The 15,114-nt window shown below is 31.3% G+C and overlaps 1 protein-coding gene across 21 annotated transcripts in view; it reads right to left on the bottom strand.

Annotated features, from left to right (window-relative positions):
* The window catches only part of nfic (nuclear factor I/C), a 223,466-nt gene that overhangs the window by 188,243 nt on the left and 20,109 nt on the right, over positions 1-15,114 (bottom strand). The window lies entirely within an intron of this gene.

Genomic DNA, 15,114 nt, shown 5'->3' with positions numbered 1-15,114 from the left:
GCACCAAAATAATCAATACATATAAATAAATGAAAAACAAAACATCTACAAAAAGTTTAAACACTTTTAAGTTCTGTATAGTGATATTAAAGGGAAATGAAAACTATTAAATGGTACATTTCCAAAATGCAATTAGCAAGATTGCACAAAAACCGGTATGTGTTTTACAATTGCCTATAAATATTTCTCAGACAGCTTTTTTTATCATGCATAAAATGCAAGACTAAGAATGGTAAATTGGCAATGGTAGAATAAACACCTCACTGGACAATTATCCTGTCTTCAAGCTATACCATCAATAAAAAAGGGGAGCGTGAGTGTGTAAAGCGCGCGTGTGCGTGCGTTTCCTGCAGGTGCATCAATGCTTTTACAAGAACTCTAAATATGTGTCATTTCCAAATAAATTAGATTTAAACAAGATAAAAATAGATTTAAGTTTATTAAACTTCGTCATAAAAGCAGCGTCACTTGAAAAGTCATTTAATCTATTTTAAGTCACTAGTGCTTGTTACAGTGTCCTTAAATGACTTCTGCTCTCGTTTTAAAGGGTCACGAGATGCCTGGAGCATTAAAGAGCATAAATAAACTGGAAGACGAGTACAAGTGCAGGCCTTGTGATGTGATCTTATATCATTATACTTAAGATTATGCTTATGCAGAAATTAAAATAGCCTAATTGTCTTGAAATTTTGTGACAATGCAGGCTAGTTTTAAAATGAATAAATTACAAAAAATGTACTTTTTTACCTGCTGGATTTTTTTGTTAAATGCACAAAGCGCGGCCTACATGCGCAAAAGAGTAAACTTGATTTAATTAGGTATTCAACGTTTATATCGTAGTCGAAGCTGCAGTCTTGCTTTTCTACCTTGCTCAAAAAAGCTTTAACAGCTCCCTGAAGTCCAAGGCCAAATGTTTAACCTTTCGAGTTCCTCATCGGACACTGTTCGGTCAAAGCCAAGAATGATTAGAGCTCAGAATATTCTGAGTAGCCTGCGGACCAACTCTCTTTCGAATTTAAAAATCAAGTTAAATAAGTTTGTCCTTCCCGACATAATTGGCTTTTTTTTAAGAAATAACCTGTAGAGATTTTTTAATTAAATAATAAATTATTAAAATAACATCAACGTGACAATACTGATGGGAAGCGCACGGAATCTGCTACTCTTCCATTTTGTTCTGGTATTATATATTAAAAAGGCGCGATTTACTCTGTTTTTTAAGTTGATCATTTTCCTATATTAATATTCTAATGAATAGTTGACTCATTTGTACAGCCTTTTTTTCCAAAATACAAACCTACATAAGTGCAAATAAAATTAAAAACAATCCTGTGTACAAATGCATAAGATATATTTTTTTTTTTTTTACTTTTGACTAACCCAAATGCAACGTTAGCCTGGTATAATGAGCTATGTTGTTACCATAATTTTACATGATGTTTGTCTTAAATATTTGCAAAGTATTATTTTTACCTATTTTTTTATTATTTAAAAAACGTTTGTTCCGCGTGAACTTTCATAAATAAATGAACTGGGCTAATTAGATGCTATACGAGCTCAAGTAAACGCTGTTACTTTTTCCAAAACTTGTTAAACGTTATTATAAAAGCAGAAAATATGTTTGACCCTTTTATAACATCACCTTTCCAAAATCCACAGGTCCTCGTGTGTTTGTTGGCAACTTTGAATGCAGTCGCGTATTTTGGATCCTTAATTCGGACTCCATTCCAAATGCATATACAGTTAAACTCTTTTTTTGTTTCACCCACAAAATTACTGCCAACAAAATGCCGAGTTAAATACCCACTCATTGAAAAGAGTCCGATTTTATACTAAATATTTTCACTTTATTCTAACATGATGTTTAGCCTACTTATTTTGAATATTTCAGTGCTAAATTTCCCATTATTACTGCATAAATTAAAACCTGTATACCTGAAATAATGGCAGATGAGCAATCTGCCATATATTTTTAGTACTAAGAACATAAAAAGGAAGTTAAAAAAATTATATATATATATATATATATATATATATATATATATATATATATATATATATATATGTTAGTGAGAAAACACATAAGGCATGTGCAAAGACTTTCTCATCCCATACTCAGTCTATGAATGTTTTATCAACACAAATCTAACCAAGTGTGTTCTATATATATATATATATATATATATATATATATATATATATATATATATATATATATATATATATATATATATATATATATGTTAGTGAGAAAACACATAAGGCATGTGCAAAGACTTTCTCATCCCATACTCAGTCTATGAATGTTTTATCAACACAAATCTAACCAAGTGTGTTCTATTTTAACTGTCTAAAAAGAAATACAAAGAACTGTCATTTAATCCAAAAAGAGTGAAGGATAAGATCAGGGCAAATACCTGCTCATCTGAAATTGCCCTCAGGTACAAAAAACATGTTTTAGGAAACAAAAACTGGATCAGTGACTGCAATGTTCTTATTTACACACACAGAAATGTGAAAATAAATTCTAATTGCATGCAACAATTGATAAGGTATTATTTTAAACACACATAAAAAACATGTATGAGAAATGATGTTCACACGCTACCTGTATTCTACTTTGATTCTAAGATGCAAAAACATTACTAAATTAACTGCAATTGTTATTTATAGCTTAGGATTGGGCAATTGGATTCAGTAAAATGCTAAGGAGAACAATAAAGCCAAATATAAACAGTTCATCAAATATCCTTAAAAATAAAGGTTCTTTATTATCACAGATGGCTCCATGAAGAACCTTTAAGCAACTTAAAAACTACGCTGAAATGTTTTTGAGTAACCAAACAAATGATAATCACTCTAAAAAAAATGAAATGTAAACTTTTTGGTTGCTGTTTTTTTCTAAAGAGTGAAGGACCGAAAATGATTAAAAAGACTCAACTCCCCCTTTCTCGTTCTTCTTTTTCAGTTCCTATCAGGAGAAATCATAAAGTAAACATTCAGACATTCCACAGAACTAAATGAACTGCACAGGTTTATTTTGTTGATACATGAGAGTTGATAGATCACATGTCATCTAAAGCTTTCCTATGAAATGTTTATGGGAAACGTGTTTGGTCTGTTTTTAGCCTCTTAACTCACCCAAGCACGTAAGAACATAAGCTCTGAAAAAACAGCCTGCGGGCAAGTAATCGTTCTGACACATGAAAGTGGACATCCTCAAGTGGTAAGAACCGAAAAAGCAGTGATATCATTTTGAGGAGAACGTTCAAAGCTCATACACATGTTTAGCAAAACTTTAAAGTAACATAATATGATTATTAAGATTAATTCTTAATCAATTATAAACTTATAAATACACATGTTTTGCAGTCTGTACATAAGGCTGGAAGAGTAATTTACGCAATATGAGGTCTATAGAGTACATAGATTGTACAGTGAGTACTGGATATCAATTACTCTCCCTATCCAGTGTTCATCTTACAGTGTCATGCGCCAACTAGTGGTGAAATGCAAACACTGCAGTGTCCCATGAATAACGTGTGAATATGTTGCACCCTAAAGATGCATGTCAGCTACAACTTTGAATGGTTTGCAAGTAATACCACTCTAAAATAGCATCAAATGAGTGGTTACGTCCTATTTAAGTGCCTCAGAGATCTAGCATGTCAAATGCTGTATATATTCGTTCTCTTCCCCACTTCAGTGTAGATGCAGTAGACTCTTTGCACATGTGGACTTTGCCTTTTGTGGCTGTTTCCATGTAATGCATGATTGGTTTGCTCCATAGAGACACATATATATACTGCCCGAGGCCAATGCGAGTCTCCAATACAGCTTCACTTTTCCAAACTACTGCAATATGAGGGGGGGAGGGGGAAACGTCTGGAAACTCTCTCTCAAGACACTGATCCAAAGCATGCAGGGCTATGCCAAGACTTTGCTCCTTCTCCTCAAAGAGGAACAACTTAACTTTCACTGCTCTTTTGCCATCTGAATGCATACTATGTGCAAATTGTGCATAATTTCCCTATTTTGGATCATTTGTGGTGTATATTATAGTTACCTTCAGGGCAAGCCAAGCAATTCTATCAAAACAAGTGGTTCAAATCAAGTCAGGCTCGCTGTCGGCACTCATTTTATTAAAAATGTACAATTTTATGGTCTAAATGAGGAAAACAATAAGGTTGATGGTGTTGTAAACGCTTGTCTTTTTTTGCATATAGCTTATATGAGTATAATTGCATTTAAAGGCATTTAGTGATATAAATGGTTGCACACAGTTATGGGTATAGTAACAGTACATTAACGTGCCCCCTATTATGTTATTTTAAAGCTTTCTAAATTTTGTTTGGGAATAGATTTAAATTCATTTAAAAAAATTATATAATAAAAATATACATTGTAGCTTCACCTAATTTGTCTCTGTGTCTGAAACAGTTTGTTCAAGATCAGGTTTTTCTTGACCCCGCCTTTCTGAGAGCTTACTCTGCTCTGATTTGTCACAAGGCCCAGTTTGTTGTGATTGGTGTAAAGATTATAGAGCATGTCAAAAATTTTATTTTCATTATAATATTTCAGTTTAAGGTGGTACTTGTACATAAAAAGAGGTTAATGCACACTGAATCTGAAATGTTTTTCTATAATTTTCGCACGTAAAAAAATTAATTCAACATCACGTCGTGTGAATCGTATCAACACACTGCCTCTGAAACTTTCATCTGTAATAAAAAAAACTCTAACCTGTTTAAAAAAAAATTGGTCCCACTTTATATTAAGTGTCCTTAACTACTATGTACTTACATCAAAAAAATAAATACAATGTACTTACTGTGTTTAGGATGTATTTGAGAACACTTGTGGTGCTTTTGAGTTGGGATAGAGGTTGGGTTATGGACAGGTTTGGTGGCATGTGTAGGTTTAAGGGTAGGTTAAGGTGTAAGGGATGGTCAACAGTGTATTTACAAATATAATTACAAAAGTTAATTACAGATGTAATTACATACTTGTATTAAATCAAGCATAAGTACACAGTAAATACATGTATTTACACAATAAGTACATTGTAAAAAAACCTATTAGTTCTTATGTAAGTACATATTAGTTAAGGCCACTTAATATAAAGTGGGACCAAAATATTTTTCCGCTTTTCGCATTTAAAAAAGCTCTTTGAGAGGTGTTTTGACAGTTCAGAGCTACAGTACAATCGAAAAGCTAAATACAGAATGCCGTCACTTGAGCAACAGATCACTTTATGACAAACACACAGCATAAAATAAAGACAGAATGTGGCGGATTCAGTAACTGGCAAACGTCTGCCCTGCTGCTGTTTGATGTGTGTGTGTGTGTGTGTCCATACATTTGACGTACTGCTCATTATAAACCATATACTGTAGTCTGCTTGCAGTCTGTTGCTTCGACACGTGAACACGGCCGCCATCTATTACAATGTCTTTAGGTACAGCCAGTATCTGTTCAAGATATGTTTATGTACGTGAATGTGTGAAGAATCACAAGCAATGTATTAAAAGTCCACTGATATACTGAAATAAACTTTGCATTTCGGGATAATCCAGCACAGCTCTTTGATAATGAGCTGAACTCTCCTTCCTCTCTATGCAGTAGGCCTATTGGATAATCTATGCATTATATGGAGAAAAGAGGAGAGGAGAAATCACTGCTTCACCTGACTCCCAAATGTTTCAGGTTTTTTTTGTAATGGAATAATTAATACACATCGGACTCGGTGTGCAAGGTTTGTTTATGTGATGATTTTTTCTTCATATGAATATGAAAAATATGAAACATGAAAATTTTGGACTTCAGTGTGGAAAGACCTTAAGGAGGAAGATATTTTATAGTATTAGTTAGAATAAAGAAAGTTTTCCTTTGGAAATGTCTTCTTAACTTTTATTATTTTTGTGGAACGCTCATAAAGATCATAGTTAAAATTTGTTTAAAACTTTTGGCAGTTTGTGTAAAATTATTTGTGGCACTAACTGTCTGATTTATTGTGCATTTTGATCTGAAGTACATTGATATTTTTTACATTCACAGATAAAAAATAATGCAGTAACATTTGGATGGGTGTAAAAGGCCAATTTGAGTTGCTCAAGTGCTATTTGTTGCATTTACATCTTTCAAAGCGACTTACAAACAAGGACAATACAATTATTCAAAGCAACAAAACAACAACATGTAAATACCTTAACTTTTAACTAGTTAGTTTAATGTAGTACACAAACGTAAAAAAAAAAACATAAGTATTAGTAATAGAATTTCAAGTGTTGACAAAAACCAATTAACCTAAACATTTTTTTAGGAACAACTGAAGCTGTCAATTCAGGCAATAAACAGTAATCAAATTCAGCAAAAGCAAAGCAAAACTGCAATGCACTTTTTAAAATACGTTTAATATTTATTAATTAGATTATAAAGCTTCCTGTTTCGTTGGGAGTGAGGTGAACTATTCTGCTCTTCTGAATGGCTGGTATTTATACGTTTCTGTGGTGTCGCATCAGACAGCCAAACTTATTGTTGCTGGAATCTTGTCACGTGGCATGTTAAACATGTTGTGACGGATTATACTGAGCTATTTATAAAAGAGGAAAAAAATGTATTGTTTTGTGGCATGATGTTGCACACTGGTATTTCCTTGTTATAATACTTTTACGTTTATGTATAGTCATAAACACACACACTTAAAGAGCAAATAGTTTTACTATTTTCTGCTGTCTGTTAGGATGATCATGAATAGTTGGGAATTACTAAATTAGCGTGCACACTCACACACACACGCACATGCATGCATATATTATATATATATGTTGTATATATTGTGTATATATATACAGTTGAAGTCAGAATTATTAGCCCCCCTGAGTTATTAGACTGCTTATTTATTTTTTCCCCAATTTCTGTTTAATGGAGAGAAGATTTTTTTCAACACATTTCTAAACATATTATTTTTAATACCTCATCTCTAATAACTGATTTATTTTATCTTTGTCATGAAGACAGTAAATAATATTTGACTAGATATTTTTCAAGACACATCTATACAGCTTAAAGTGACATTTAAAGGCTTAACTAGGTTAATTAGGTTAACTAGACAGGTTAGGGTAATTAGGCAAGTTATTGTATAACGATTGTTTGTTCTGTAGATTATCGAGAAAAAACATAGCTTAAAGGGGCTAATAATTTTGACCTTAAAATGGTGTTTAAAAAATTTAAAACTGCTTTTATCCTAGCCGAAACAAAACAAATAAGACTTTCTCCAGAAGAAAAAATATTATCAGACATACTGTGAAAATTTCCTTGCTCTGTTAAACATCGTTTGGAAAATATTTTAAAAAGGAGAAAAAAATTCGAAGAGGGCTAATAATTCTGACTTCAACTGTATATACAGCTGCTGCCTTTACAAAATTAACCAGAATTTTACTATATGGATAACATATTGTAAATTTTGTTTGTTTTTTTGGCAGATTGTTTACCATATGTGTAACCATGGTTTTACTCCAAATACTACAGTTAAACTATGGTTAGTGTAGCAAAACCATGGGGGATTTGTGGTTACTATTGATTAACTACAGTAACTATGTTGTGTTTGTTTTATTGGTAGTAAAACCATGATTTTATAGGCATGCCATTAAAGGTCCTGTAAAATTAAAATTACGTTTTTTTTATGCTAGTATCAGTATGTTAGTCTTTAAGGATATCTAAAAGCTAGTGTGTTGGAAAACAATGACAAAATTTGCGTTTAGAAGATATAAAACTGATATAAACATGTAAAGCTGTAGTTTGTCCATTTCACCTAAATGGGTCAACATTTTTTTCACGTTACCTCATACTTTAGTTTTATATCAAATCATGACCAATATTATCTGACATGCCCCTCAAGACGCTTCTCATTTGCTTTTCATTTGATGCCTTGAGCGCAACCACTTTCGCTGGCAGAGAGGTAAAAAAAACAAAACGTTACTGTTTTTTTACTTATTTTTTTTATAGGGGATAATATTTTCTATACTATACTTGGGGAGGATACTCTATATCCCTCCCTTTCTCGTTTTTCAGGTGAGATTATGTTACACATCAATAAAAAAATTCAAAGCACTTCACAGGACCTTTAAAGTAGGGCAATACAATATTGGAAAAAACCTTACATTGTGACATTTTGTTTTTCTGTGATTTATATCTTGCGAATATCAGAATAATATCACAAAAAGTGATCAAATAACTCTAATTTGAAAGAATTAATAATTTTACATTGATTTGTATACTTTTGTAAGTGAGCACATCTGTATAAAGCAAAAACAATCTGCAAGCATAGATGAATATAATAGAATATAAAACATAAGTAATTGTTTAGTGTTTTACGGTTTTCTGGAGTCTAGCAGTATTGAAGAACAGAAATTAAATATTAATTAAATGTAAAATACCACTGTATTGTGGTATTTTATATAAAAATTTGTCTTAGTCACAGGTCCACATAAACCGGAAGCTGCAACCTTTTTTATTGTATTGTGATGCAGTTCCTAGAGAAATGGAATATCAAATGAGAAAACAATGAGCGTGTCTTGTTTTTTACTACTGCGAGTTGATTGGACGTATAGAGTAGGGTTTCGGGACAGTTATTACAACCCAAAAACCCCTGCTCCTCATTTCTGTTTGCGTTCATAGCACTGTCAAAACTGACAGTTGGACAGTTAACATGCTTAACCACACCCAATATCTAGTCAGACGCAATTTGAGAATTAACTGACAACAAACAGGAAGTGCATTTTCAGAATTCAGCCCAACATTAAAGTTATGAATTATCTGCACGCTGCATCTTTACCTGTAACTTTATCTGTATTTTCAACATTACACTGAATGAAATTATCCTCACAAAGAGCATGATTTTATAGAATCCTGTAGTTAAGAAAGCTATTAAACTGCTAACCCCACCATGCAATCTATGCCCAACAAAAATAATCGATGAAGTAAATAAAGCTGACGGCAAAACCTCTAGCTTTTATTGACAAACCTTATGGATCCATAATACAGTAGATGCTACCATGATTCATGGTTCACAGGGCAGCCATGTACAAGACGGTACGATACTGAGAAAAGAGCCTTGCTCAGCATCAAATATCCACCATTAGCATAATGTTAGAAATTAATCATCAAATCCTCCGCGGGACTCCACTAATGGCTATTAGAAAATGATTACACCGCAGTAATTTGCCAGTGATTATGCTGTGATAAGCTAATGACCCGACAGCCTGCAGCAGAGTCCAGGAACTCTAATTACATGCAGATTAGTTAGCACATGTCAAGACCTCAGGACAAGCGCACATATTCAACCCGAAAGCGGCGATCACTAATGATCTCTTCATTAATCCAATTATATAGCTACATTTCATTTAGGTGGGATCAGCTACTGATGATATCTGAGTCACCAAAATACCTTGGCCTGGCAGTCGAATCGACAATTATAAGAATTAAAATTAACATTTAGACCTTTTTTAATACTACAGGCTGCACAATGTATAAAAGCGAGTGCTGCATTTTAAGCCAGAACTAAAAAGGCATGCATACAGGACATGTGACGGTAATTTTCATGTTGAAATAACTGCTGAGGATTTTATCATGATGTATTATCATGATATTGACAGTTTTGGGGAAAGTTACTTCTCAAAGCAATGCATTACAATATCGAGTTACTCCCCAAAAAAGTAACAAGTTGCATTACTTAGTTACTATTTTTGGTAAGTAATGCGTTACATTACTTTTACTTTACTTTTTACCTGGCTGAGGCTTAATCTCTTTCAGAACTTGCAGGGTTTTTTCTTTAACCTTTAAAAACTCGTTAACAAAGGAAGCTTAGACCAAATAACAATTTCCACGCTCGAGCTTTGGTTCAAATTGCAGTAAAACCTACAAGACTATATTTTAATGCTAAGTAAGACGGCATTGGACCATAACTTTTAACCGGGTCTTAATGAAGCCGGTTTTAAGAGATAAATAAGTATAAAATATTTTACTAGATATTTTTCAAGACACTTCTATACAGCTTAAAGTGACATTTAAAGGCTTAACTAGGTTAATTAGGTTAACTTTGCAAGTTAGGGTAATTAGACATGTTATTGTACTGTGTAAAGATGGTTTGTTCTGTAGACTATCAAAAATATACATAGCTTAAAGGGGGTAATAATATTGACCTTAAAACTGACTTTCTCCGCTCCAGACGAAAAAACATTATCAGACATACTGTGAAAATTTCCTTGCTCTGTTTAACATAATTTGGGAAATATAAAAAATAAATAAATAAAAATGGGGCTAATAATTCTGACTTGTATGCCAAATGGCTGTATGTTTTTTTCATTACTCCCAAAATGAAAAGCAAACAATTGTCCACACCTCAAACTTGCAGGAGGATATTTGAGTAGGTTGAAGTAGAGTAGAAGAGTATTACTAGATACCGGTATAAGCATAACACCCCCTCTATTGGTGATTGGATAGAAATTGTGAAGGAAATAAGCAATATGAAAGAATTGACATTTACTTTGAGACTTAAAAAGGCCTTATTTCTAAAACATTAGAAGAAATGGATTGAGTACTGCAATGTTAATAACTGTTGAATGCATTAAACCTGGAACAATGTAAACCCAGAATGTGTCTTTTATTTGCTTATTATTGTTTTGTTTTTTTTGCATTTGTTTATTATTTCATGTGCAATACTGTAAAATTGTATATTTCTGATTGTAAAATGTTGTGTTGTAAAATATAAAAAACGTTCCAAATAAAAATAAATAAAAAACAAAGTAATAAAAACACATAAAAAATAAAAATGTAGGATAATGTTATCTTCCTGAACCTAGAGCTATGCATGCCGTACATATATCATCAGATCATTGAAAGTTTGAAGCAATGTGTTTGCTACTTTTGTACTTTTTTGTCTTATTAGTTATAAATCACTTTCCATAGAGACAATCTACGTTTTCCTTTTTTAGATATATTTAAAATAATGAATGCATTATTACTATGATCATTTTAGTTCAGCAATAATTTTTTTTACAGTAACTCAAATATTATTACTTAAATTTTGAAAGTAAAACGTTACTTTGCTCATACTTACGAACAGAATATTATTACCCATCTCGCATTTTTTATATATATATATATATATATGAATATTTAGAGAAAAAAATGTTTCAAAGTAATTAATTTGGTCTCATGGTAATTATTAGGTAATGCACTGACAAGCATCAACAATGAGAAATAGCCACATTTGCTACAAAATGCTAATATTGGTTTAAAAAAACTGAACTTTATTAGTTATTAATTTATTAAATAATATAGTTACAGCTTTTGATCTAAATGAGTTATCAGACATTAACAAATTAACATCATCTAAGATCAATAAACATTTTTGTTTTCATTGTCTGTTTACATTACTTAGAAATTGCTAGCAAACATGGCTTTATTATAAAGGGTTAACAAACAAAATACTTGAAACAGTACTACAGAATACTAAAAAATACAGAAACAGAACTTTTTCAGTCAATACAGTATTTGAGCAATTCCAGTGTTATAGATGTGACATTTGCAGTAAAAACTCAAAACATAAATTAGCATAGAAAGTATACGTTGAAATTATATTGAAACTTTAGTTTATATTTTTCAGAAAACTGACCACAAAGTTAGGGGACAAAAAAAAAATCAGTCTGTAAATATGTTTTGTACTTAAAATGAGGTAAATAAACATGCGTTATGGGTGTGACAAAAAAGTCTGCAGGTTTAGAGTGTACAACATACTTTGTAGAAATTCTGTGAATTAAAGTGCACAACCCCCCAAAAAAACAATGATAATTAAAAATGATATGGGTCAGCTCTCTATAAAACAAAAATGATTGATTTAATTTTATTTAATATTTTCATATTTATTTTCCACATACAGTTGAAGTCAGAATTTCCCAAATGATTTTAAACAGAGCAAGTAAATATTCACAGTATGTCTGATAATATTTTTTCTTCTAGAGAAAGTCTTATTTCTTTTATTTCGGCTACAATGAAGGCAGTTATTAATTTTTCAAAAACCATTTTTGGGACAAAATTATTAGCCCCTTTATGCTATTTTTTTCGATAATCTACAGAACAAACCATCGTTATACAATAACTTGCCTAATTAACCTAACCTGCCTAGTTAACTTAATTAATCCAGTTAAGCCTTTAAATGTCACTTTAAGCTGTTTAGAAGTGTCTTGAAAAATATCTAGTAAAATATTATTTACTGTCATCATGGCAAAGATAAAATAAATCAGTTACTAGAAATGAGTAATTAAAACTATTATGCTTAGAAAAGTGCTGAAACAATCTTCCCTCTGTTAAACAGAAATTGGGGAAAAAATAAACAGGAGCCCTAATAATTCAGGGGGGCTAATAATTCTGACTTCAACTGTGTATGTCATTATGGATGTGTCATCTCTCCGTTATGGATGTGACGGATGTAAAAATGCCACTTGTGTGACTTTGGTAAATCAAATAGAATAGTGTGTAAACATTGACAGATGATTTGAGTATTTCTAAAGTACTGTAAAATACTTGGTTACACAAAAAAAAAAAAACAGAAATGGTTTCCGTATTTTGGTGAAAACTTAAATTTTTTCATGGCAAGGTTGGCATTTGCACGGAATCGTTCATCTGCTGTCATTTGAATAATCAGATTTTTCTAAAAAAAAAAAAAAACGTTAAAGATAGTATTGTCATCATAATATCCTGTTTATTACCAAGATATATTACTAAATATTGGCACAACAAATGTGTATTATTATAATTATTATATTATTTACACTATAATTACTACATTTGGTGTACAACATTATTTACTGCATTATATTTTCATTCATTTTTAATATTAGGCTATATTTCTCACAAAAATAAAAATTCAAAAGGTACATTTATGGTACAATATTGACCTGTTAGATACTGATTTGCACCCTTTAAGTTCTAAACATACCTTTTAAAAGGGTACCGTCCTAGTGACGGCTTTATTACCTTGTGTATGTGTAAAAGCGAGTGAGCATGTACAAATTAGGATTTTTTTAGGATTTAGTTTTGAACATTTTAAATGTATGATTACAGTCTGTTGACACATTTTCCGTTTAAACAAAAAAGATTTATTATATGAACATTTTTACATATAGCGCCTTTAAAAAAAGATTCATAAAGAGCAAGACCTCTGAAAACTACATAGCACCAATTCAGTTCTAATGAAAGGCAAATTGCTTTACGGTACATATGAAATTGTTCTCCACTTGTGGTTGAGGTTTAATCGTGGAAAACAAAAATTTAAGAATTATTTTTACATCACAAAGAGCCACCAGACCTCTCAAAAAGTCCAAACACATATATAGCACTAACTGCATTCTGTTATTTGGAGTAGAGTTATGACCTAACATCTTTACATCATCACATACAAAAATGCTGTTCAATTGTGGTTAAGGTTCAGTCATGGAAAACAAAATGGCAATATGAGATTTTTGACCTTTTACAGATGTGTGTCTGTGATGTTGTTCTCTGTCCCAACTATATGAATCATTTTCATGTGCTTTGTGTTTCAGTTTTGGACACACCTCAAAGCTTAATTCCATTTTCCAAGTCAGATAAACAACGTTACATGCCGCATGTTTACAGAACTACAAAGATGATGCATGAGGTTTGGCTTTAAGCGTCAGTGTTTAGGTTTGGGATGCCGTCCAGTTACTGGATAGAAGAGAATGGGTGGATTTGTTGTGAATAAAACAAAAGAATACTGTGTGACAACCCTAAATCAAAAATATGCAAAGCACCTGCAGACAGATCATCAACAGACTGTTATAACTGCACATAATAAAAAAACAAATATTGCTGACAAGCAAAAACCATATGCATAATTAACCTTGATTTATGATCTACCTTAAAGTAATCCTTGTACATTTTCTATAATAAAACATACATCTTTTACATTCTCTTAATACTCCTGAAGAAATTAACCAAGGGATAGTTCGCCCAAAAATAAAAAAAAAATAATTTATTCATATTCAAGTGATTCCAAACCTTTAAGAATTTATTTCTTTTGTTGAACACAAAAGAAAATATTTTAAAGAAAGCTGAAAACCCATTGACTTCCATAGTAGGAGAAAATGGAGGTCAATGGTTACAGGTTTCCGACATTTTTCAAAATATCGTCTTGTGATTAACAAAAGAAAGAAACTCAGAAAGGTTTGAAAAGTAAAAGGTGAGTGAATTTTTATTTTTGGGTGAACTATCCCTTTAACTAGACAAGATATAGGAAAAAAACAAACTGTTGTCTCCCTCTTGTGGTAAGATGTAATATTTCAGCCAAGACAGCATTACATATGGGTCAAAAACAGTGTCCACATAAAATGAAGCAATTTTATCAACACAGAAAGTATATTAGTAATGTTACTCTGAAAAAAAAGTCAAAGTCGAAATGTAAAAAATTGGTAAAATAATGTTCCATTGTCATATTGTCAACATATAAATGTGTCAAAATACTTATCCAGAAATGGAAGTGATTGCACCAAATTTTATTATTATTATAAATTGTAGTATTAAAATAAAAATGAAACAAAATTGTGCTATCAAGTAGGTAAAACCAGTGTCATTCATCCGTCCACTGAGCCTTTTCATCAAGTCTGGACTCCTTATTTGGATTTTATTGATGTTTCTTCTTTATTTTGAGTTATGGTATCTCATAATTTAATTTATTTATTTTATTTGACTTTTATTTTATCTTCATATATTTTTATGTTATTAAATTTTTTATGTATTTATTTATTATTGCTATTATTTATTAATGTATTAGAATTATTTTATTATTTATGAATATATATATATATATATAATTTATTCTGTCTTTAAAAGTCATTGTATTGATAAAAGGGGCAGTGTCTATTGGTTTGTTTCAATGTGTTTAGGGAATAATATTTAAAATGTTAACTAAAAGATGCAATAAAAAAGTAAGTAAAACCAAGAGGTTAAAATGACCACCATTTTAAATAAAAAATTTGCATTTAAAATTACAATCAATTAGTATTTTAAGGCTAAACTGTGATCCTTACATACACT

Source organism: Danio rerio, chromosome 8 (assembly GCF_052040795.2).
Source record: "Danio rerio strain M-AB ecotype USA chromosome 8, GRCz13ab, whole genome shotgun sequence".
In the NCBI taxonomy this organism is placed as follows: domain Eukaryota; kingdom Metazoa; phylum Chordata; class Actinopteri; order Cypriniformes; family Danionidae; genus Danio; species Danio rerio.
Note: the sequence above shows the minus strand (reverse complement) of the source record. Positions and strands in the feature narration are given on the sequence as shown.